A 26,760-nucleotide genomic window follows, 5' to 3' on the forward strand; every position below is an offset into this window, starting at 1 on the left:
GCTACGTCTCCTATCCCAATCCACAAACTTCTCAATCTTTCACTCTATCACTACTAGGCAACAGTCACGGGTAGGGTGGTTGAATGGAGTACAATGACCGGTGGAGGAGGTGTGGTGTACACGAGGACGCGCAGAGTGCGACGTCTCTCAGTTGCTGGTTCGAAGCGTGGCACGGGATCGCGCTCGGTCTCACCACTCGACCAGTCACTCCCCAGACCCAAGGAGACCACAGACTAACCAATAATGGCTGAAACACTAGCAAGTGTGACACATACATAGTATGCGATCTCCACTTACCGTGTTTGGAGGGTGATCAGTCCTCGAGGTCAGCCACTACGGGTGTCGTCCACGGACGTCCAGGCATGGGTCCAGGGGGTCTCGGATCGCGGGCCACGCCCCACGTTGGGCGCCAAATTGTCGGGGTCGTCACGACAATACCCTTCATCCACCAGTCATTCCAAATCAGATTAAAAGCAGTGGTACCGGAGTGAAGAATGAGTCAGACAAAAGCTGGTTCAAACTCAGAGTCTGCTTATGCTTCCACACGTAGTGGTAACCTCACAGCAACTACTGAACTTTATTTCCTAAAACACAATATTACATGGTCCATTGGGGGAAGGTGTGCAGAGGGCGGGGTTAGGCGGGGGTTAAGCAATGTATCTAGTATTCAGTCCTTCTGATTGGCTCTGACATCATCTGATGAATCTTCCTTTGTCCACATCTTGTCCACATCACTTTAAGTATCATTTCCAGAGAAATGATACTTGTCCTTCTGGAATGTGAAACTTGTTTCTTCAGCCTGAAAGTGGGGCAAAGGTGAATACTGGCAGCCATCTTAAATACAGTTAAATTTGCATTAGCAAGCGAAGGGGAAAAACTTATTGTTTCACAGCATAAGAATATATAAAAGTACAAAAGGGTATAAAGACATATATTTTTACCTTGACACAGGTCCTCTGCAGACTTTGATCTGCTTAGTACTACCCTGACATGGGTGTCCAGGGGTTATAGTTATAGAGCTGAACTGTAAAAAGACTTCTCCCGACAGTGAGATTTCTGATGATTAAAAAGACTCGATTTCTGGCTGAAACATCTCCCACATTCTGAACATGAAAATGGCTTCTCCCCCGTGTGAATTCTTAGATGTTCCATAAGATATAACTTACGACTGAAACATCGCCCACATTCAAGACATGAAAACGGTTTCTCCCCTGTGTGAATTCTCTGATGTAATTTAACACTGGATTGCTGGCTAAAACATCTCCCACATTATAAACATGAAAATGGCTTTTCTCCTCTGTGAGATCTTAGATGGTCCTCAAGATTTGATTTCCGACTGAAACGCTTTCCACATTCAGGACATAAGAAGGGCTTATCCCCTGTGTGAGTTCTCTTGTGTTTAAGAAGACCTGATTTCTCGCTAAAACATCTTCCACATTCTGAACATGAAAATGGCTTCTCCCCAGTGTGAATTCTTAGGTGTTCCACAAGATTTGCTTTTTGACTAAAACATTTCCCACATTCTGAGCATGAAAAAGGCTTTTCCCCTCTGTGAGTTCTCAGATGTTTAACAAGGCTTGATTTCTGACTCAAACACTTCCCACATTCTGAACATTTAAATGGCTTCTCCCCGGTGTGACTTCTGAGATGTCCTACAAGATTAGATTTATTGCTAAAACATTTCCCACATTCAGGACATGAAAATGGCTTCTCTCCTGTGTGAGTTATCTGATGATGAATAAAAGCTGAATTGTGGCTAAAACACTTCCCACATTCAGAACATGAAAATGGCTTTACCCCTCTGTGCATTTTTAGATGTCCCTCAAGATTTGATTTCCGGCTGAAATACTTCCCACATTCAGGACATAAAAATGGCTTCTCCCCTGTGTGAATTCTTTGATGTTTAATAAGACCAGATTTGTCGGTAAAACATCTCCCACATTCAGAACATGGAAATGGTTTCTCTCCTGTATGAGTTTTTAGGTGTTCCATAAGAGTTGCTTTTTTACTAAAACATTTCCCACATTCAGGACATGAAAATGGCTTCTCCCCTGTGCGAGTTCTCTGATGTAAAAGAAGATTAGCTTTTTTGTCAAAACACTTTTCACAATCAGGACATGAAAATGGCTTCTCTTCCTTTTGACTTCTTGGATCACTCACAACATTTGGCTGGGTGTTAAGGTATGGTAGTGGTTTCTCTTCTATGTGAGTTATCTGATGTTTAATATAATTAATTGCCCCTTTAAAGGATTTCCCACATTCTGAACATGAAAATGAAATTAGATCTCTGTGATTTTTCTCAAGCACAGAAATATTAGATTCTTTTTTCAAATCTTTTCCATGTGGGAATATTTTCCCCTGACTATATCTACTTGTTTGTTTGCCAATCAGTGTTTTACTATATGAAGGAATCTTCTGATCAGAAGGATCTATAGACAGATCTCTGCTGGGAAGGACTGTGGGTTCATTAGGAAGTAATGAATTAGCTTGTAAGGTATTGTTATTTTCTTCATCATAACAGGGATATAAATGGTGATGTCCCCAGGAACCTCTCATTGTCTTTTGAACTGAAAAAAAACAAACAAAAAATGTTTGGGGTATTATTTTTTATTAACAGATTATTTAAAGCACCATTCCAGCATTTTTTTCCCTTTACTCAATGGTTTCCTTCTATCCAAACTTTTTCCTCTCCAATCCTTCCTGAATGCGGCAGTCAGGGTCTTATTTCTGTCCAGCCGCTTCACCGATGCCGCCATCCTGTGCGAGTCATTACACTGGTTACCCATCAGCTAAAGAATACAATATAAACTTCTATCTCACCCACAAAAGGTATCCACAGTTCTGCACCACTCTACATCTCCTTCATCTACGTCTATTAGCCTATCCGTGCCCTCCATTCCATAACCGATCTAAGACTAACATCCTCCATAATACAAACCTGGCACCTCCGTCACCAAGACTTTTCCCGTGCTGAGCCAGTTATCTGGAATGCATTACCAAAAATGATCCTTCTAATACCTACCCCCATGTTTTTTAGGAGTGCTTTAAAAACACATCTGTTTAGCCAGGCCTGTCACCTCAACTCACTAACCTAACTCTCCCCTGTTCCCTCCTTCTAAATGTTAATCATAGTCTGCTTCCTCCTATTTATCTGTCTCCACATCCACCTTGCACTTAATAGCGCACGGTGACTGCACTCAGACAGATCCTGGCTGATGACGGATCCTGCAGATTAATAGGAAAACCCTTATTTATTATAATGATGTCCGGATCGTACATAACAGCACGCTCTATCTATAGTGTCCCCCCTACTTTCCTTATAGATTGTAGCTTGCGAGCAGCAGGGCCCTCACGTCACCTGTAACTGGTCAACTTTGTGTTACTTTTTATTCTCTGTACATGTCCCCACTTAATCAGCGATGGCTTCACTCTCCTACGGGAATAACTGATATCTGGAGAAAATTACAGGGCAGCAGCAGCGCTCGTCCATCCAGAATTCTTGATTTGTCTGAAGGAGAGGATAGTGAAGCCACCGATCACTTCGAGAGCCAGCGCCAACATCGGTAGAACGGCACTGGAAGGGGGTGTAGTTGTTACTGCTTTTCTGGCCCCAAAAAATGGGGATTCAGAAAGGGTTGTCCCAAGTGGTGGACGAGCCTTGAAACCCGACGTACTATTCCGTCCATGTGACCTGGGACTTAATCCCCATGGACGGAATAGTACGTCATTCCCTTTAATGCGACATAAGTCGTGGTGATCCCATTAAAATTCCGACGCCATCTTACCTCAGGGAAGATGGTGATGGAATCCAGGGCTTTGTCCTCCTCCATCCGGCCTCCCGATCGCTGTGATTGGCTGTTCAATTCTGAACAGCCAATTGCAGCCCTTCTCATTGCTTCAGCCAATCAGAGTGATGTCCAAGGCTAGGATCGAGTACCGATGTACTTGATCCTAGGCCGGTGCCTGGCAACGCCAGGCATCGGCCAAAATTGCTTAGATTGGCGCGATCAACGAGCACATCAATTGCGCCAATCGCAGGGCACAGCGGCAGTATTACCGCTCTGTGCCCTGCCAGTAACGGCCTGGATCAGTGCGGTAATGGCACCGATCCTAGGCCGCTGCCAAGGACAGGCCTAGTATGGCCTGCAGCTGCTGATTGGCGCTATCAATGTAATCGTCGATCGTGTCAATCACAAGGCACAGCTGCCATGTGACCGCGCTGTGACCTGCCGGTGACCTGCCTAGGATCAGAGCTGTGAGCTCCGATCCTAGGCCGGTGCCTAGCAACAACGGCGTCACCAAGGCCACCTCTGATTGGTGGGATCATTGTGATCATCAATCCCACCAATGAAAAGTAACAGCAGCAGTATGACCGCTCTGAGACCTGTCTGTCACCTGTCTGACTGCTCTGCAGGAATCCTCACACTAGCTGAGGATTCCTGCAGAGCGGTAATACTGCTAGATCTCCTCCTGTGCTGGGACTTGTGGTGCCTGTGACACCACAATTCCTGCTGAAGAAAAGAAGGAGATGTAGTAATCATGAGATGATAACCAGCCAAAAAAAGGGTCAAAAAATCAATCTATTAACGCAAATAACCCTTATATCTTTATGATGACATAGATAAAACACTGAAGTTTATTTAAATAAAATTTAAAACCATGAAACAACTACAGACAGATATCCACATAAAACACACAACCGTGCACTCTAGATTTACCCTGCTAATAGAGCCTATATACAATTCCTGCCTGTCAGCGGAGGTTGGCACCCTACACATAGATACGAGAATGGCGCCCCGACTCACCGTCGGCTGACCCTATGTCTCCTATTTTGCGCCCTGACATAAGTGTCTCATATGCGCCAACATTTATACTAGACCAGAAATGATAGGCGGGATTGAGAAACAATTAGTGTATATATGTATATACATATACACATAGGCCTAATTTGTGGCATCTAATGTAATCTTCGGCTGAAGATTAGAGCTGAATGTTGCGGCCTTTTTTGCCTTGCCCGTTTTTGTATGTATATATTTGTGGTTATCACCCATTTAAAAATTATCATTAGAATATCAGCAGGGTGTCCCAGGGTCAGCCATCGATGAGTGGGGGCGCAATATCCGCTGACATGTAGGGTGCCAACCCCCACAGCTAGGCAGGGCGTATATCAGCAGGGGACAGAGGTAGTGAGGTCTATTTTTTAAGCACGAGCACTTTTCTGTTTTGCACATATTATCTTTGTCTGTGTATCTTACCCTGCCACACATTAGGCCTATGTGTATATGTATATACATATATACACTAATTGTTTCTCAATCCCGCCTATCATTTCTGGTCTAGTATAAATGTTGGCGCATATGAGACACTTATGTCAGGGCGCAAAATAGGAGACATAGGGTCAGCCGACGGTGAGTCGGGGCGCCATTCTTGTATCTATGTGTAGGGTGCCAACCTCCGCTGACAGGCAGGAATTGTATATAGGCTCTATTAGCAGGGTAAATCTAGAGTGCACGGTTGTGTGTTTTATGTGGATATCTGTCTGTAGTTGTTTCATGGTTTTAAATTTAATTTAAATAAACTTCAGTGTTTTATCTATGTCATCATAAAGATAGAATGTAAGTCCGCGAGGACAGGCTCCTCTCCCCTCTGTACCAGTCCGTCACTGTAAACCTGTTTACTGTAAACGATATCTATAACTCTGTATGTAACCCCCTTGTTATGTACAGCACCATGGAACTAATGGTGCTATATAAATAAATAATAATAAAGATATAAGGGTTATTTGCCCGATCTCTCTTCATCCACCCCAATCCTCCCCATCCCCCTTTTTACACAACTCCACCCCCCTTTGCGCCGCCTCCGTGCACCCATTTAGCAGCCGCCGAGCGTTGATTGGTTAAGCAGTTCACCGATCAACACTCGTGTTTGCTTTTTTTTCCCAGTCCCCCTTGCGCCAACTCTGTACGCACTTCCTGCAGCGGCCGAACTTTGATAAGTGACGCAGTTCACTTATCAGAGCTCGTCCCGTCTGTTTTCCATTTTTCTTTTTCACCCCCCTTGCGCCACCCCCGTGCGCACATCCAGCAGCCGCCAAATTTTGGTAAGTGACGCAGTTCACTTATCAGAGCTAGGGCCTGCTGTTTTAGACTTTTCTTTTCATAGACATTTTTTTTTCTCCCCATTTGCTTTTTTTCCTTTACCTTTTTCTTTAACCCTATATCCACATGTAAATAGCGTTTCTATAGGCGATGGGGTTCCCTATAAACTTTGTTGTCTTTTGACTCTCCGAAATAATACAATAAAAAGGTGCACAAGCAACCGGGATAACCGCAGCCTTGAAAGGATTGTTAAGGAGAGGCCATTCAAAAATGTGGGGGATATTCACAAGGAGCGGACTGCTGCTGGGGTCATTGCTTCATCACACAGATGTGTCCAGGACATGGGCTACAAGTGTCACATTCCTTGTGTCCGGCCGCTCATGACCAATAGACAACGCTAGAAGCGTCTCACCTGGGCCAAGGAGGAAAAGAACTGGACTGTTGTCAGTGGTCCAAGGTGTTGTGTTCGACCTTAGGTGCGCACCTTGAGAAAGATAAGCGAAACGCGCGTCGGTGTTGGCGTGGTGCGTGTCCTGACTCAGATACACCATGGATAAGCAAGGTTAATGTGGGGGAATTTGGGTTTCATGTATTTAGCGCGCATTTACCATTACTTTTGGTGTTACACTTTTCTGCCCATTATTTTTACGTTCCTCTTGCAATACTTTGCACTAAGCACTTTATTTACTGCCCATTTGTGTATCTGTATGTCCGGACATTGGTAGCCTTCACTACCTGATCCTATTCTGTTCAATTTATTTGTAACTAATAAAATTTACATTTTCCTACTAAATTGGGTGTTATATTCCATACATTGCTGTGGAGTCGGTAGGCTAAATCTCCAACTCCGACTCCTCAGTTTCCATCATGACTGACTCCACGACTCCGACTCCCTCATACATGGCTCATGTTTAAGTGACAAGTTTACTGTGGTAAAATGGTAACATCAGGCTTTTAATCATTATTATAATACAATATATTTATTGGAATACAACTTTAGAGCAAAAAACCTTTTCATACTTACAATTTATTATACACTATGCAGTAAGTGTAAAAAAAAAGTATTTAACAAAAACATACTGAATAACATTTGTGCAGTCTATGAATTTGTTCTGAGAAATAGTATCGCCTCCATCAGATCCCCTCTTTTATAGATTACCTCAAATCTGACCTATTTTTTTTTAAGCCTAGAGAACAACCTCTCTACACTAACTTGGGTTGGTGGCAAAGCAGTAACCAAATGGGCGACATCTCTAACAATTTCAGGGTATAAAGGAATTGCCTTGTGCACAGTCAGTTTTAATGAACGATTGAACTCTTCTACTTCTTTCAGAGCAAGTGAAACATTTTGCTGAAATATGGTTTTCTATGGGAGTGGAGTCTTTTTCCCTGTGGCGACGCTTTGCCTGCTCCATGTCATCCAAATACTCTTCAAAATCAAACTCCTCATCTGATGATGAAGAAACGGCAGCAGCAGCAGTGGCAGGACCCGAGTCCTCTTGCTCTTGGCCGTCCTGTAGCCACTCATCCTAACTGCTACCTCAATCAGAGCTTCTTTTCCTTTAGTAAGCTGTTGATCATCCAGCAATATACCATGACTCGGGTCCACATAAACAGCTGCCAGAAGAATTTTATTTTCTAATAGCAGTGTCTCTCTCCGTTTCATTGAAGCAACAATGCCATCTGCGATTAAACCTCCTCATTGGGACAGGCAAAACAACAAGTTCTACCACTCCTTTATGAAAATGCCAGGAGTTAGATCTCAGCTTTTAACTTTTTAGTCACTGTACATGGGTGATGAAGAAATTCCTTCAATTCAGCCACCTGTGTCCATTGACCTTCATGTAGTGTTACCTGAGGGTTGGCCATATCTACAAAGAAGGATTTCAGCTCAAGCAAACGCTCAATCATTAAAGAGGTGCTGCCCCACCGAGTGACTTGATGCACAATTGCCCGTTTTCCAGCACGTCTCTTCAAGATGGAATCAATTTTAGGGGTACTGGCAGCAATAGCCAATTTTTTCACTTTGCTAATCAGAGTTCCAGCATCTCCCTCTAGCAGACTATCTCTTATTGCCAGCTGCAGCGTGTGCACAACACAGTGCATGTGCTGAATAGGAAAGAGGTGTGAAGCAGCTTCAACAAGATCATCTAATTGTAAAGAATAATTTTGCTGTTCTTCTGTAGTAATATCTGTTTGTTCCTCCGTTATGGGAACAGGACTGTGGCCTTCCATTTCCAACATACTGAATGTGAAATGTTCTTCTAGCTGCTGTTCACCTTCATTATGCTCATTCAGCAGTTTAATTGTACTTATCGTGTTTGCAGCATTATCAGTTACAATAACAAGAACCTGTTGTTGTTTTTTTTAGTTCATAATCTTGCAGAACTTTTTCCACTAAGGACTGGAGAAACTGGCTGCTGGGATGACCTTTAGTATCTTTTACTGGCAGCGTCTTAGTAACAATTTTTTTATTGTCACAAACATATCAAACGTTCATAGCAAAATGGTTCACTTTGTGACGTGTGCAGGCATCCATTTTAAGAAACACAAAGCATCTCGAGAGTCTTATTAAGATCTTCCTTTTGGTTAAGGGCTTCTTCAATCACTAATTTTCTAATACTTTCTCTTTCAACAGAAACACCAAGTTTGTGAGCCATTTCTCCATTGAGAGCTGTAAAAGCTGGTCGTGCAAATAATGATAATGGTACACTGTCCTTCCCAAAAAGGTCGATGAGCGGTCTTTTAAACACATCATCTGTCATTGTTACAGTAACTTTGTCACTTACAAAATATCTTGTAACTGATGTTTGAAACGCTCTTTCCTCCTCTTTTGCCTGGCGGAAAGTGCTGGTCTCTGGTTCCTTGGTGCTGCTGTGATCTTTTTCAATCTCAGCTTTGTAAACTTCTGGATAGCAGCGTTGTAAATGTCTTCTTAGATTGGAAGCTATTGGAGGAGCATTTTTTTTTATCACTGCCTGATTTTGGCATCACTGCATTTGTTTTCATCTGGGTCACTTATACACTGACACACAAAATGTTTTTTATCTTGAGTCACCGTAAAATGCTCAAATACAGCTGGCTTCATAAGATGCTTCTTAGACATTTTGTAATCATGTAAATTTGCTCTCAAAATAATTTTGTCCTGTAAAAAAATAAGATATATTGGAATTCTTGCAAGATAAAGGAATCATGCACTATATAATTTAGGATATAAATAAAACAATCTTTGCATAAATCAATAGGACAGATAAGTATAAAGTTTGTAAATATGTTAGACAGCTTTATGCTGAACTTTCAATGTCAGGCTTGTCTCAGGGTACAGCTCGCTAAATGCTTCACATCATATTTCTTCACAGTCTATGAAAAGGGGAGGAGGGAGGGAGCATGTTTGTGCAGAATCATATTGCAGAACACACACACAAATATATATATGTTCTCATCGATCCTGTTACTGTATTTCTGAACTTGAGATGTTAGAAAACTGTTTTCCCCCTTATATTCTATGTATAGTGTATATAAGTCATCAGAGCAGCTAATTTATCTAAACATGAGCTAAGAGGAAAAACAAACTAAAACATCAAGCATACAGAGACAACATGTACTGGACTATTGATTTATGCATAGTTTATTGAAAGTTTAGATATGCTTTAAGAAGTACTTGCCTTAATCCTGCTTTCCTGTTCATTCCAGAAGTTCTGAGATAAATACAGGTATTCCTTCCCTGTGTGTTTGTTATTTTTCCACTTATCTGTAGAGGAGGAGCTTCACTACTTATCATGAACATAAACTGCAGCACAGATTCATCTCCGGTAAAAGTCTAGATCGTAGATCAGGAATAGAACAGACATTTATAGGACATTTCATAACTTGCCCAAATTCTTATGATAAAAATATTCCCCACAAACTGCATTGAACTACTGTACCTAATTTATTATATATTTTAGGAGTCGGAGTCGGTCCATTTTATACCGACTCCAACTCCACCAAAATGGGCTCAAACTCTGACTCCGACTCCACGACTCCGAAGCCCTGCTTCCACAACGCCTCAGCAGTGCCACAGGCTGATTGCTTCCATTCCACGCAGCAATGATACAGTAATTGATGCAAAAGAAGCCCCAACCAAGTATTGAGTGCATTTACTGAACATACAGTGGGTACGGAAAGTATTCAGACCCCTTTCAATTTTTCACTCTGTTTCATTGCAGCCATTTGGTACATTCAAAAAAGTTCATTTTTTCTCATTAATGTACACTCTGTACCCCATCTTGACTGAAAAAACCCAGAAATGTAGAAATTTTAGCAAATTTATTAAATAAGAACTGAAATATCACATGGTCATAAGCATTCAGACCCTTTGCTCAGTATTGAATAGAAGCACCTTTTGAGCTAGTACAGCCATGAGTTTTCTTGGGAATGATGCCACAAGTTTTTCAACCCTGGATTTGGGGATCCTCTGTCATTCTTACTTGCAGATCCTCTCCAGTTCCGCCAGTTTGGATGGTGAACGTTGGTGGACAGCCATTCTCAGGTCTCTTCAGAGATTTTCAGTTGGGTTTAGGTCAGGGCTCTGGCTGGGCCGGTCAAGAATGGTCACAGAGTTGTTCTGAAGCTACTCCTTTGTTATTTTAGCTGTGTGCTTAGGGTCATTGTCTTGTTGGAAGGTGAACCTTCGTCCATGTCTGAGGTCCAGAGCAGTCTGGAAGAGGTTTTCTTCCAGGATATCTCTGTACTTGGCTGCATTCATGTTTCCTTCAAGGACAACCTGTCGTCCTGTCCCTGCCGCTGAAAAACACCCCCATAGCATGATGCTGCCACCACCATGCTTCACTGTAGGGATTGTATTGGGCAGGTGATGAGCAGTGCCTGGTTTTCTCCACACATACCGCTTAGAATTATCACCAAATAGTTCTATCTTCGTCTCATCAGACCAGAGAATCTTATTTCTCATAGTCTGGGAGTTCTTCATGTGTTTTTTAGCAAACTATCCAGGCTTTCATATGTCTTGCACTAAGGAGAGGCTTCCGTCGTGTCACTCTGCCATAAAGGCCCGACTGGTGGAGGGCTGCAGTGATAGTTGACTTTGTGGAACTTTCTCCCATCTTCCTACTGCATCTCTGGAGCTCAGCCACAGTGATCTTGGGGTTCTTTACCTCTCTCACCAAGGCTCTTCTCCCACGATTGCTCAGTTTGGTTGGACGGCCAGGTCTAGGAAGACTTCTGGTGGTCCCAAACTTCTTCCATTTAAGGATTATGGAGGCCACTGTGCTCCTACGAACCTTGAGTACTGTAGAAATTCTGTTGCAACCTTGGCCAGATCTGTGCCTTGCCACAATTCTGTCTCTGAGCTCCTTGGCCAGTTCCATTGAGCTCATAAATTCTCATTTGATCTGACATGCACTGTGAGCTGAGATGTCTTATATAGACAGGTGTGCGCAGCTCCAAATCAAGTCCTATCAGTTTAATTACACACAGCTGGAGTCCAATGAAGGAGTAGAACCATCTCAAGGAGGATCACAAGGAAATGGACAGCATGTGACTTAAATATAAGTGTCTGAGCAAAGGGTCTGAATAATTATGACCATGTGATGTTTCAGTTTTTCTTTTTTATTACATTTGCAAAAATTATTACATTTGTTTTTTTCAGTCAAGATGGGATGCAGAGTGTACATTAATGAGAAAAAAATGAACTTTTTTGAATTTACCAAATGGCTGCAATGAAACAAAGAGTGAAAAATGTAAAGGGGTCTGAATACTTTCAGATTTTAAAACCATTTTTTCAAGCTGGTGTTATAAAGTATTCTAATTTACTGAGATAATGACTTTTGGGTTTTCATTGGCTGTAAGCCATAATCATCAACATTAACAGAAATAAACATGTGAAATAGATCACTGTGTGTAATGACTCTATAGACTATATGAGTTTCACTTTTTGTATTGAAGAACTGAAACTTTTTGATGATATTCTAATTTTGTGAGAAGCACCTGTATATTGCATTTTTGGAGAGTCAAAAGACAACAAAGTTTAAAGGGAACCCCATCGCCTATAGAAACGCTATATAAATGTAGATATAAGGTTAATCTGCAGGTAAATAGAGTTTACATCATGTCCGGCTGCCTAACTGGAGCAGTGGCTACAGGGAGAAAAACTGATATCGTCTGTGCGGCCGCTTGTTTCCAGTGATCGGAGCGGTGCAGGGAGCGGTGAAAGTCACTGCTCATGATACTGTGAGCACGGTAATCGCTCCTCGGCACATTGACCGACAGACTGCTTGTCATTGTGTAGGTGCGGCATGTGTAAGCAGATCAGGCGGTCAATGGACACCTTATGTTTGTGCAGGATTGCACAGTTTAAATGCTGCGGTCAGTGATTAACAGCGGCATTTAAGGGATTAACTGCGGTGACTGGAGCGAGCGTCAGTTGATGGTGTTAGACTCAGATGACGGCTGCATAATACAACTCCTGAGCCCATTTCATATGCCCAGAGAGGCTCCATGGCAGATATATTTATCATGTAGCATTGAAGGGTTAACGAAGTTAATAAAAAGTTATAATTTATACTTATTTTATCTGGTGAATTAAGTCAACTTGTAGATCGTGCCTACAACATTCTCTAAGACAAACCAAGGAGCCATCTCCAGTTTATGTATGTTCCTGCCACTGCGGTAAAGCAAATATCTGCACTGCTCATAAGGCAATAGAGTCCCAGACACGATGACCGCCCCCAATATCGTGTACAGGAAATATACATTTTCGGATAATTAAAAAAAAAGGTTAAGTCATCAGTTTTTACATTCCCTCCAAGGATATCAGGAAAGTGTGCTTTACTTCTTCTCCAGATTTTTCTCAGTGTCCTCAAAAATGTAATAAAATGACTCCGATACACAATTCATACAGCGGGCCATCCTAGTCAGGTAGCAAGACGGCATTCGGAAGAAACATAGCTCCTGAGACTTATGTCTCAACTGACAGAGGAGATGTATCGTAAGCACACGTACCGGTGAGATGCCGGAGAACTGTGTGACAGAAGAAATAAATCTTCTCTTCAGCTGACTGAGCACAAAGTCGTCCGTGCTCACTCAGCCGAGGAGATTTGGTTCTTCTTCCGTCCCAGCACTTCTCCAGCAGCTACGTTATGTGCACTTACGATACAGCTCCTCTGTCAGTTGAGACATAAGTCTCAGGAGCAGTGTTTCTTCAGACTGCAGCCGCCCATCATCACATGTGACTAGGACGGGCTGCCGTTTGAATCATTTCATAACATTCTTGAGGAATCTCTTTAATCTCGTTTTCTCTTCTTGTTTGGCGAGCTACAATTCTAGATTCTACCATAAATGTCTTACCATTCAATTTACAGCGTGAGAACATAACAAAGACCCCCAGATGACATGACATGTACATTTTTACCATCAGTGATTGTCTTCTAAAAAAAAAAACTAAATAAATAAACTGAAATACATCTTCTACCCACTACATGGGCAGCCTTGGGAAGCGCGGACTCTGAATCACCGTGTTCCTTATTGCAAAGTATCACCCTGGTGGTCCTGCTGCAGCCTTTACATGCTTCTATAGGAGTTGTGACTGTCACGTCCCCACCAGGTGAGCAGACCTATAATATCTTATACCACTTTTTATCAGATAAGACCCTATCTGCGCTTTGTGTCTCTCCAGTTTTACCATTTGATTTAATTTTGATCTGTGACTCAGATCAGATACGGACGTGTCACCGTGATGGTTTTTGCACCGCAAATAAACATGGACACGTGAGCAGCTCCACAGATGATAACGGGTACGTGTTTTATCTATGGAAAACATGGACGTCTGAGTGAGGCCTAATATTAATGACCATTAGGAAGACAAATTTCAGAACTTCCTATCAGTGACACCAACATTAGGGACATTTACAGTGAAACAGGTTTTACGAGCGGCACTTACCGGTCACTGACACGGATGTGGGGGTTTCGTGTTCATGCGTCGTTCCACCAGAACTTTCCTAGAAGAATCCCACAGTAAAGGCATCAGAAAAAGGAAAACTAACTCTGTAATAGTAAGTAATCTTAGATCCAAATGAAGACTAAAAAATGAAAATAAGAACCAATCTGCTCTAAGAGGAGGAACATCGTCTCACGTCGTCATCAGACATGATCAAGATTAATCTCGCACTTTACACAATGACAGAAACGTCTCTGCATAAAATGATCTCGGTCTATGGTGAAGTGGACGCTGTGCTCAGTTCACACCAGAGCCCACACTATTCAGTAATCTCTACATTTACAGTAAAGAAGCCTTTCATCACCAGAGGATTTACGCTCCTTTTCTCGGATGCCTCATTGGTGCACACGGCATGGTTTCCTGCGTCCTCTAATGAAGACCTCAAGCAAAAGATTTTACAGTAATCACCAAATGTCCTCTTTGCGCCAGACAGAGAATTTGCTTTTGTCCTTCGCAGTGATCCTACAGTGTAAATCTGCCCACAATACGTCTTACATTTATATATCTGTACTTTTCTATCACTTCTTCCTCTTAGACGTCTCTTCTCACAAATAAACACATTTCGCGTTTCTCCGCGCCTCTCATCACTTTTGTTTCTTCTCCTTGTACTTTGTGCCTAAAACTAGCAGGAACTATAATAGAAAGAGATAACTACACTTCATTCTCTGTACAAGACTAAGAATAAATCTGGAGATTTCTACACCAGAAGATGGCAACGTTTCAAAACGTGAGATCCAAAAACTTGCAACAAATTTATAAAAAGACGCATTCAAGAATAAAAAGTCAGAAAAGGAAACAACACAGATATGAGCAGCCCTGGACTTGCGCAGTTCTCTGTTTTTTCGTACTAAAAAAAAAGGTGAAGACCACAAACATCTTTTCCCACTTTTCATCAAGCAGCATTTTTTTTTCATTTTTGCAACTTTCTTCACCCTCAAATTTGGTTAAAGGGAACCTGTAACCCCCAAAATCGATGGTGAGGTAAGACCACCGTCATCAGGGGCTTATCTATAGCATTCTGTAATGCTGTATATAAGCCACCGATGTTACCTGAAAGAGGAGAAAAAGAGGTTAGATTATACTCACCCAGGGGCGGTCCCGCTGCTGGTCCGGTCAAATGGGCGTCTCCGGTCCGCTCCGGCGCCTCCCATCTTCATTCCCTGACGTCCTCTTCTGGTCTTCACGCCGCGGCTCCGGCCGTTGAGGGCAGAGCAAAGTACTGCAGTGCACAGGCGCCGGAAAGGTCAGAGAGGCCCGGCGCCTGCAGTACTTTGCTCTGCCCTCAACAGGACAGACAAAGTACGCCTGCGCCGGAGCCACAGCGTGAAGACCAGAAGAGGACATCATGGAATGAAGATAAGAGGCGCCGGAGCAGACCTGAGACACCCATTTGACCGGACCGCAGCGGGACCGCCCCTGGGTGAGTATAATCTAACCTCTTTTTCTCCTCTTTCAGGTTACAAATCGGGGGCTTATCTACAGCATTACAGAATGCATTACAGAATAATGTTGATAAGTCCCTGATGACGGTGAGCTTACCTCACCATCGATTTTGGGGGTGACAGGTTCCCTTTAAAACCAATATACCTAACTGGAGAGTGAATGACTCTTACAATCCACAAGAGTTTTCTGCCTTAGAAGCAGCTGATTGGCATTGTGCTGTTATCTGACATTTACATCAATACTGCAGGACTTTACACTGAGGATAGTAGAAGCCTCATTACAAGAATCTATAGAGAATGTACAGAAATCTCATCTCCTCTACCTGATGATCCCGGGGGACATCTTCCTCCTTCTCTGGCCGATCCTGGGAATATAGAGGACTGGGACTTCTCTCCGGGGGATGACTGGATCCATCTATAGGAAATAACCGCAGTGACTGAATACATTGTCTATATGTGATGAGCAGATGATGGGGAATCTAGACGACTCTCAGACCTGTTCTCTACAACCCAGGAAGGTCTCCTCTTACCCAGAGATGTGATGGACCGGTGATCCTCCATCATGGCGTCCTTGTACAGATCCTTGTGTCCTTCTATATACTCCCACTCCTCCATGGAGAAATAGACGGTGACGTCCTGACACCTTATAGGAACCTGACACACACAATGACCCGCCATTAGCAGACCCCTCCCCCGGCGTTATTGTATAATGTCCCAGCATTCCCGGCAGCGCTCACCTCTCCGCTCAGCAGCTCAGTGATCCTATTGGTCAGTTCTAGGATCTTCTGCTCATGTATCAGTGAATGAGGTGGAGGCTCGGTGATGTCACTCGGGGTCCTGCTCCGCCCTCCTGACACACGGGGGGTCATATACTCCCCAGACGACGTCTTCACTACTGTGTGATCCTGTGTATGGGGAGACGCCGATCACTACACAGAGGCCAAGAATCCTTCACCTTTCCCGTCATTTCTCTGCTTTATTCCTAGAGATCAGAGTGATGTGAAGATCTCACCTCCCCAGTGATCCAGTAGATTATCTCCAGGGTGAGGTCTAATATCCGAGCCGCCATGTGGTCTGTGTCCTGCCCCATCCTCGGGGGGTCATCGATGGAAAGGGCCATCGTCTAATAAAGAGAAATGTTACCGATGAAAGTCTTGTTCATAAGGGCAGAGAATACGGAGAAGCACGATGCTGCAGTTGACTTCTTATTCATCAGTTTGTTACTTGGAAATTTTATTTTTTGATCTTTTACATGTTTAATTATGAGAACAATGATTCCAGTAATACAACACAATGCAGTGTGGGGCCCAGAGGTGAATAGACTTAACAACAGCTACAAAAATATAAATGGCACAAAAATGGGCACCGAAGGGCGTTATGAAAAGGATTTAACACCGTGGGCTACTGAGCTCACACTGCAGACACACAGTAATGGACGCTCCAGATCAGATGCCAGTCACTCCAGCATTACCCACATATGTTCTGGGCATAAGATCTGGCATCAAAGCGAGCAGCAGCCAATACTCACAGGTCCAGATAAGTGACTTTGGGCCCCTGACCTCAGCAGGTGCAGATGAGCGCGCCCCACATCAAAGTCATTTCACCGTAGATTGGCGCAAACGGGTTCTGGGCATAAAAAATGACACCAAAATGGGTCGATGGCCAAATTTCGTAGATTTGAATAGGTATCTGGTGTTTTTAAAGGGTTAAACAACTTTCAGCCGCTGATCTCATAAAATTAGTAGCAGGGTGATTGAAGTCAGTGGAATCACCCAGAAACCAGGACAAATATGGCGTCCGCGCTGCTGGATAATGATTGAGCTGCTGTATAGAGACTTCTCGGGGCGGCCACATCGTTGTGTGTCGTGGTCGCACTGACAGCCCCCTGTGTCTCCGCAGAGTGAGATCAGCGGCTGAAATGTAAGTAACGCTCTAAAATCACCGATTACTTATTCACAGCAGCGAGAACTGTCCGTCTGCCCAATTGTGCCTGCGGGCACCGCACTGTAACACTGTGGCCATTACTGCTCATAATTACACTGGTAAAAAAACGAAAAAGAAAACTGTGGGATATGTCATCCCTATGGAGGCTTCTGCGGAGCCCCGGAGAATAGGCAACAACTTCAGGAGCGCCATAGACTATAATGGGTACGAGTGCTCTCCGGGAAAAACAATACAACTATGGAAAAGTGAGGTGTGAACGAGGCAGAGAAAAAACTGAGGGAGGTGAAACTGACATACCCGACTGACCAATGCAGCTGTCACAGGACCTATGGTGACGTCACTGTCACGTGATCTGCAGGTCACATGGCAGGAAGTGCTACAGTGAAAAATCTGCATTACTCCTCCCAATGTGACTGATCACATGACCATGACATCACCACAGGTCCTGCAGTAACTAAGAGACAATATTTACAGAGAAGTCAGAGTTCTCTAATGGCTCCACCTCTCCCCATGGTCTCCTCACACAGACCGCTCCCCATGGTCTCCCCTCTATCACCCAGACCGCCCCCCATAGTCTCCCCTCTCACACACAGACCGCCCCCCATGGTCTCCCCTCTATCACCCAGACCGCCCCCCATAGTCTCCCCTCTCACACAGACCGCCCCCCATAGTCTCCCCTCTCACACACAGACCGCCCCCCATAGTCTCCCCTCTCACACACAGACCGCTCCCCATGGTCTCCCCTCTATCACCCAGACCGCCCTCCATAGTCTCCCCTCTCACACACAGACCGATATCATGCATGAAAGACTGGAACACAGATGGGGCATTAGAGAGTCCGAATGGCATCACAAGGTATTCAAAATGGCCTTCGGGCGTATTAAATGCAGTTTTCTATTCGTCACCCTGCTTAATACGAATAAGATTATATGCCCCTCGGAGGTCAATCTTAGTAAACCAACTAGCCCCCTTAATCTGAACAAACAAATCAGTAAGCAAAGGCAAAGGGTATTGAAATTTGACCGTGATCTTATTCAAGAGGCGATAATCAATACAGGGTCTCAAGGAGCCATCCTTCTTGGCAACAAAAAAAAAACCTGCTCCCAATGGTGAAGAAGATGGCCGAATATGCCCCTTCTCCAAAGACTCCTTAATATAGTTCCGCATGGCGGCATGTTCTGGCACAGACAGGTTGAACAGTCGGCCCTTAGGGAACTTACAACCTGGAATCAAGTCAATAGCACAATCACAGGCCGTATGCGGTGGAAGGGAACTGGATTTGGGCTCATCGAATACATCCTGGAAATCTGACAAAAACTCAGGAATTTCAGAAGAGGGGGAAGAGGAAATTGACATCAAAGGAACCTGACCATGAACCCCCTGACAACCCCAACTAGTCACAGACATAGATCTCCAATCTAACACCGGATTATGTTCCTGTAACCATGGGAAACCCAGCACAATATCATCATGCAAATTATGCAACACCAGAAAATGACAATCTTCCTGATGGGCTGGCGCCATGCGCATGGTCAGCTGTGTCCAAAACTGAGGTTTATTTTTAGCCAACGGTGTAGCATCAATGCCCCTTAAAGGAATAGGGTTCTGCAAAGGCTGCAAGGGGAAACCACAACGTCTGGCAAATTTTAAGTCCATTAAGTTCAGAGCGGCGCCTGAATCCACAAATGCCATTACAGAAAATGATGATAATGAGCAGATCAAGGTCACAGATAACAGAAATTTAGGTTGCGCAGTACAGATAGTAACAGAACTAGCGATTCTCTTTGTACGCTTAGGGCAATCAGAAATAACATGAACAGAATCGCCGCAGTAAAAACACAACCTATTCTGACGCCTGAATCTTAGACGTTCAGCTCTAGACAAAATCCTATCACACTGCATAGGTTCAGGGCTCCGCTCAGAGGACAACGCCACAGTGTGCACAACTCTGCGCTCGCGCAAGCGCCGATCAATCTGAATGGCCAGAGACATAGAATCACTCAGACCAGCAGGCGTGGGGAACCCCACCATAACATCTTTAACGGATTCAGAAAGACCCTTTCTGAAATTGCCGCCAAAGCATCCTCATTCCATTTAGTCAGTACAGACCATTTTCTAAATTTCTGGCAATACGATTCTGCCGCTTCTTGACCCTGACACAGGGCCAACAAGATCTTCTCAGCTTGATCCACAGAATTAGGCTCATCATACAATAACCCCAATGCTTGAAAGAACGAATCAGCATTAAGCAAAGCAGGATTGCTAGTTTCCAGAAAAAATACCCAATCCTGTGGGTCACCACGCAGCAGGGATATGATAATTTTAACCTGCTGAATGGGATCACCAGAAGACCGGGGTCTCAATGCAAAAAACAGTTTACAGTTATTTTTGAAACTCAAAAATTTGGATCTGTCACCAAAGAATAAATCAGGAGTGGGAATCCTAGGTTCTAAGGCAGGAGTCTGAACAATAATAATAATAATAATTTTTATTTATATAGCGCCAACATATTCCGCAGCGCTTTACAAATTATAGAGGGGACTTGTACAGACAATAGACATTACAGCATAACAGAAATACAGTTCAAAACAGATACCAGGAGCAATGAGGGCCCTGCTCGCAAGCTTACAGACTATGAGGAAAAGGGGAGACACGAGAGGTGGACAATATAATCTGAAATACCCTGTACCCTAGCAGCAAGCTGATCCACACGAGAAACTAACTCCTGAACACTCATGTTATTACTAGGTTCCGCAGCCAACCAGAGATTAAGAGGGAGGAACAGGCTAAGGAAAAAAAATGGCTTAAAACCTTCCCTCCCTTCTTCTGAGATGCAATTAACTCATTGTTGGCCAGTTGTACTGTTATGATCTGGTGGCCTTGGAGCAGCATGAGACGTACTCTGGAGAAGGTGGTCCCTGTACTGACCGCAAACCCTGAACCTAGCAGCGCAACTAGAAGTAGCCGTGGGGGGTACCTAACACTCCCTAGACCCCTCAACACAGCCTAAGAAGCTAACTACCCCTAAAGACAGAAACAGGAAACCTATCTTGCCTCAGAGAAAATCCCCAAAGTACAGACAGCCCCCCACAAATATTGACTGTGAGAGGAGAGGGAAAAACATACGCAGACATGATATCAGGATTTAGCATAGGAGGCCATACTAGCTAAATAGAAAGAATAGAACAGAGTACTATGCGGTCAGTATTAAAACACTTGAAAATATCCACCACAGAAAATACAAAACACCACATCTGACTAATGACATGGGGGGTATATCTGCATCTCCAGAGACACAGCAAGGCTGCAAAAAATACTTCACAGACAAAGCTGGACAAGACAAAACATGAAAATGCACAGAACTATAAGGTCCACAGCAGGTGGACAGCAAAAACAAAGCCAGGACTTATCTTTGAAGAAAAGCACAGAGAACAGGAGAGACCAGAAGGGATGTGAATCCTCCAAAAACAATGGACAACTGGCAGGGACTAAAGAGTCCTGCAAAGCTATATACCCCAGTCAGTTTTGCAATTAGTAGATACACCTGTCCAATCCTGCAGTCCAGGCACAACTGCATTACCCTCTACAACCATCGGAGGGAGCCCAAAAGCTGAATTCACAACAGGTATGACACGGCCAACTATACCTGTCTTATCTAAATTAGTCCTGCCCGTAATCTCCAAGACGTTTTGATGTGGACTTGGAAGGATGGAGAAGCCATGCCCATGTGTATGATGCAATAGGCATCTCCAAGACCACCTGGCGCACAATGCAGGAAGCTGCACTGCCAGAATACGATATGATGTCTGAGGCTTCTCGGTTTCGATCGAGACACTGTGAAGTCCGATTTTCTGCACAGTGACCTTTGAGGAGACACCTCGATGCGCGTTGTGGTCTGCACAGTGCCCATTGACAGGGAGGCCCTGCCCATGTGTATGACAAGATCGGCATCTCCGATACCATGGAGACCCCCTGTCACAAAATGAAGGAAGCTCCACCACAATAACAAGATATGACATCAGAGGCATCCCTGTTTCTATGGAGATGCCTCAACATAACCGATGTTCAGCACAGTGCCCTTTGAGGTAAGCGAGGGTGAGATGGAAATAACAGCAGCCCATGACATGATTAATGGATGACAGAATTGTTTGCTCTCGAGGTGTGAGAGGAGGGCGTAGAGTCAAGAGGAACACGTCCGTCTAGAATAATGGCCATAGCAATTTACAATATGGGCATGGTAGCCCCTAGCTTAGGTCTTACCTGACCTATCTTTCAAAATAAACAAAATCACACTTTCCCCTGCCCCAGTAATCCGCTGCCTCAGAGTAACCCTTGACTCTGCCCTGTCCTTCAAACCGCACATCCAAGCTCTCGCCACCTCCTGTCGCCTCCAGCTCAAAAATATTTCCAGAATCCGTCCTTTCCTCAACCCACACTCTACCAAAATGCTCGTGCATGCCCTCATCATCTCCCGCCTCGACTACTGCAACATACTCCTCTGTGGCCTATCTTCTAACACTCTCGCACCCCTCCAGTCCGTCCTTAACTCTGCTGCCTGACTAATTAATCTCTCTCCTCGCTAAACTCCTGCTTCACCTCTTTGCAAATCCCTTCACTGGTTCCCAATTTCCCAGCGTATCCAGTTCAAACTACTAACACTGACCTACAAAGTCATCCATAACCTTTCTCCTCCGTATGTTTCTGAACTAATCTCCCAATATCTTACCTCACGTAATCTCCGGTCCCCCCAAGATCTCCTTCTCTCCTCCACACTTATTCGCTCCTCACCCAACCGCCTCCAAGACTTCTCCCGAATATCCCCCATCCTCTGGAATTCTGTGCCCCAGCACATCCGGTTATCCACCACATTTGGATCCTTCAAAAGAAACCTGAAAACCCATCTCTTCAGGAAAGCTTACAATCTGTAATGACCACGTGGCCACCTCAACACCATCGGAGCTACTGCAACCCTCGACCTACTGTCTCCTTCCCCATCATCCTGTAGAATGTAGACCCGCAAGGGCAGGGTCCTCTTCCCTCTGTACCAGTCTGCTATTGTTAGTTTGTTTACTGTAAGTGATATTTGTATTTTGATGTAACCCCTTCTCATGTACAGCACCATGAAATTAATGGTGCTATATAAATAAGTAATAATAATAGTCCCAGAAAAAATGTCAGATGCTTTAGAAACAAAAATATTCAATCTATGATCACGTACTCGTAATAATGAGTAAACATCTGTTCTGCATAATTTTGCCCCTCTCAAGACTGCGTTTGAGCTTTTTATATATCTCAGGCCTTCCCAAGAAAACTCACTCTCTCGAGGCATTTTGAGATCTCTACAAATAATCGATCTCCACCAGTGACTAGATCAGATGGAGACAATGTTCTCCATGAAGTCACATTTCAGTGTTACTAGTGCTTCAAATTTCTATCCATACCACCATAAGTGCCATTTTTTTAATGAGTTTCCATCTCCTTCAACATGAGTTCCAGGATTTCCCAAACAGAATTTAAAAAAAAATGGAAATATTACAAAAAAGATTAAAAAAAATATACAAAAAGATTAAAAGTAATATTTTGACTAGAAAAGAAATCCGTGCTTTGAATAAACTTAAACTGGGAACTGCTGTTATGATTTGAGCAGCAGAAAATCCAAGATAGGTGTGACTGTGAAAAAGAAGCCTATAGAATTCTAGGAGATGAGGTTTCTTTATGAAATAGCTCTTTCAATTGTCAATTAAGAGAACACAATGTTTTATTAAGTAGGTGAATTGAATCTTCTCAATAAAAAGGAAAAGGGATTTTTAAAGAAACATTCCAACATGTACTTTTTTATCATCTGCCCAAAGTCCACAAGGACAAGACCAGGGAGACCTATAATCTCTGGGATACATTCACTTACCAGTTAATTATCAAATTTTATTGGTTTACATTTACAGCCATTAGTCCCTCAAGCTTTGATCAATGATCTACAATATATAAATTGGGAAGAGGACTATATTTTTGTCACACTAGATGTGTCTTATTATATTCCAATATTGAACATCTGGGACTACGACTCATAAGTCCTGACTGACTTGGAACTCCATAGTAAACTGCGCCAACAGCAGTTTGAATTCCTCTTACAAGGGTTGATGTTAATATTAACCTCTAACCATTTTTCATATGGAGACAGTGAATGCCATCAGAAGAGGGTGACCGCAATGGGGTATCAGGTACCCCCAGTCATGCTAACCTCTTCATCATGGGGGGGGTGGTGGTTTGGCCCCAATACATGGTGGTCCACTCTTGTTATTTCCATCACATTGCCTATTATGACCACAATATACGGTAATTAATTTTCTCATCACTTGGAAGGTCTCAGGAAACCTAGCCCTAAAATTAACACCGTTCCTTAATAATACTGATTGAGGACTGTAGTTCATTTCTCACATCTGCTAAGGGTCCATAATATTTTAAGATTTAGTAACGGGACACCAATCCACAAGTCACATTGCCACTAAATCCATTGTAAAAAGGTGGATTCTAATAGCTTCCTAAACGATCAGAGTTACCATTACAAGAAACGAGAAAAAAGAAATTTTTTGTCAGCTCACCGTCCTCGTCTCTCTCCAGGAGTCCGTCCGTCAGCTAGGGTCGTGGCTCGGCGGCCACAGCGACGAAATCCAAAAAAGTAAAAATGACCCAGCGATGAAGAATCCGCTGCACCTTCAGAGATCTTATATGTATAAAATTTCCATTTTATTGAAGAATAGTAGAAAAATATAAAAGAGCACAGTTGCCTGCAGTCAGATCAGCCAGTGGACATCTAGAACCACCAGGATCAGCCAGTGGACACCAGGTTCTAAATGTCCATTTTTACTTTTTCGGATTACTAGACATGGACACAGAATGTTCCCTTTAGTCAGTTTCTTCATATTAGGAAGAATTGTTCAAAAATGGCGGCCAACTACGAGCAATCTCTTTGACTTTTCTAGAATATTTGCAACTGAAGAATATCCGAACAGGTTAATTAAATCTGCATACTGCCAGAATCTTACACTAGATTGTGCAGAATGATTGAAAGAAAAATGTACAGCTGTAACCAAGAGCAAAAAAAAGGAAATTTGTTAACAGATTTCTGAAGTATCTTGAATAAGCATTGTAAGATCTTAAAATTTGATTACATTTTAAAGAGTATAATATCAACTAAGCCAGTGATCACATTCAGATGAGCTAAGACTATGAAATAATTTGATAGCCCCCAGTAGATTCTAAAAAGTGTGGGAAGGATCCTTAGTTTTTTTCCTCATTGGTTGTGTTACGCACGCGTTTATGGAACCGCTGTGCCACGTTCCAGGATGAGCCTGGATTGGCGATACTAATCGAACACCTAACTCTTTGCTAGGCACAAGCTGGACTGGTACAGGAACATAGGACGGCTATTGGTACGGGATCACAGATGCAGGTTCACAGGTGCTGGTTCAGACTCGGCAGGTGAGGTTAGTAGCATATGTGCGGGTCAGACGGATCAGGGCTAGACACAGACAGGGCGGATTCAGATATGTGTGGCACCCCAGGAGTTCGGGTACCACAGTAGTGCTGCCTTCCTCTCGGAAGGTGGAGGAGGTGAGCTGTGATATCACCTATTGTGAATGGTGGATCCTGTGTTATCTACTGTATATAGAGGTGTTATCAGTCATTGTACAGGAGGAGGAGGAGGTGAGCTGGGCCATCACCTATTGTGAATGGTGGATCATGTGTTATGTACGATATATAGGTTTTATCAGTCATTGTACAGGAGGAGGAGGTGAGCTGTGACATCACCTTTTATGTATAATGGATTATTTGATTATATCCATCTGTGATTATAATGAGAGTCCTGGTATGTCTTCTGTACAGAACAGAAAGTAGTTGGAGTCTAATATCAGGCCTTCTGACCATAAGGAAAACTGCAAGATATTTCATTTTTTTTTTTAATATAGTTTAATAGTTACATAGGTTGAAAAAAAGACATACGTTCATGAAGTTCACCCTTTCTCCCCCAACCATTTATTCTCTATCACTAGATTATTTACAGCCCACAATGTCATTTGTTGTGTGAGAAGCAACCAGCCCTTTTATAAATGGTGAGACCAAAGGAAACTTCCGCCATTGTTATCCTTTATGGTGGTAACTCTTATTCCAGCATCCCCTTCAAAGCTCTGCTTTCAGAAGTACGATAGCATGCTGCAAAATAAGAAAAAAAAAACAAAACAAGAAGAACTCCCCAAAACACTCCTAGGCAAAATGTTTAGGGAGAAGGATGGCAGAATCCTTCTTGTAGCTGCAATGTGTTGCATATATAACGACAAAAGGGACATACTTTTCGTAGCTACCGTACATTGTGATAGTAGCACCCCTGTTCCTGTTAGAGGGAGTGACACCAATATCTCTAAATCTGTGCGCATTTAGGTATAACATTACATTTTTACTCAAACCCTACAGTGCTAATTTAAAAAAAAGTGTGGTAGATCGGCTCACTCAGATGCTCCAAGGGGTAGTCACTGGAACACTTTCCATTTACGTTTTCAGCTGGTTTATTAAAATGTGCATAAACCAGTGCAAAGTTCAATAAATAAACACGGCCCTTCGGGCATAACGGGAAAATCAAAATAGCATACAGTACAGTCTTTTGTGGCTGTGGGGATCCGCCCGCTCAGGGGAACAAAAACACATAGTTCAGTTCTCTTTAACACAAGTACTGCTCTGGACATCTGGTGTCCAGACAAACTCAACATTGAATCAGTCCAAAGGCTCCACATTTTTCTTCTTAACTACACCCTGGGGTGGAGATATGGCGAACAGCCTCCCACCCTACTCTCCAGTTGTTCACAAAAACTCAGCCCTTAACATTGCCGATTAACCCCTCTCTGCACTTAGTATCCTGGAGCATTTTTCCAGGTTCATAACTAACCTCCTGAGTGAAACATATCTCCCCTCCAGTATTTTATCAGTGACCTTGTCACACCAGTAAAAATGTACTTGTGCCTTACAGATGTATTGACCCCAGGAAGAACAATACTTGAATTTCAAGAATATGTAATCGAGGCAAAAGTGAATGAACAAAGCAGAAATCTAAATCAAGACAGTATCTGGTGACCACCATTGGCCTTCATCACTTCTTCTCCCGTACTTGTCACTTGCACACAGTTTTTGAAGGAACTCGACAGGAGGTTGATCAAAATATCTTGAAGAACCAACCACAAATGTTTCGAGGCTGGTCCAGATCCTTCTGTCTCTTCATGTGATCCCAAACAAA

General features: G+C 43.3%; 1 pseudogene; it reads right to left on the minus strand.

The window, feature by feature from the left end:
- Window positions 1-511: 511 nt before the first annotated feature.
- LOC138637641 (zinc finger protein 91-like) overlaps window positions 512-26,760 on the minus strand; it is a 79,611-nt pseudogene continuing 53,362 nt past the window's right edge.

Source organism: Ranitomeya imitator, chromosome 5 (assembly GCF_032444005.1).
Source record: "Ranitomeya imitator isolate aRanImi1 chromosome 5, aRanImi1.pri, whole genome shotgun sequence".
Taxonomy (NCBI): domain Eukaryota; kingdom Metazoa; phylum Chordata; class Amphibia; order Anura; family Dendrobatidae; genus Ranitomeya; species Ranitomeya imitator.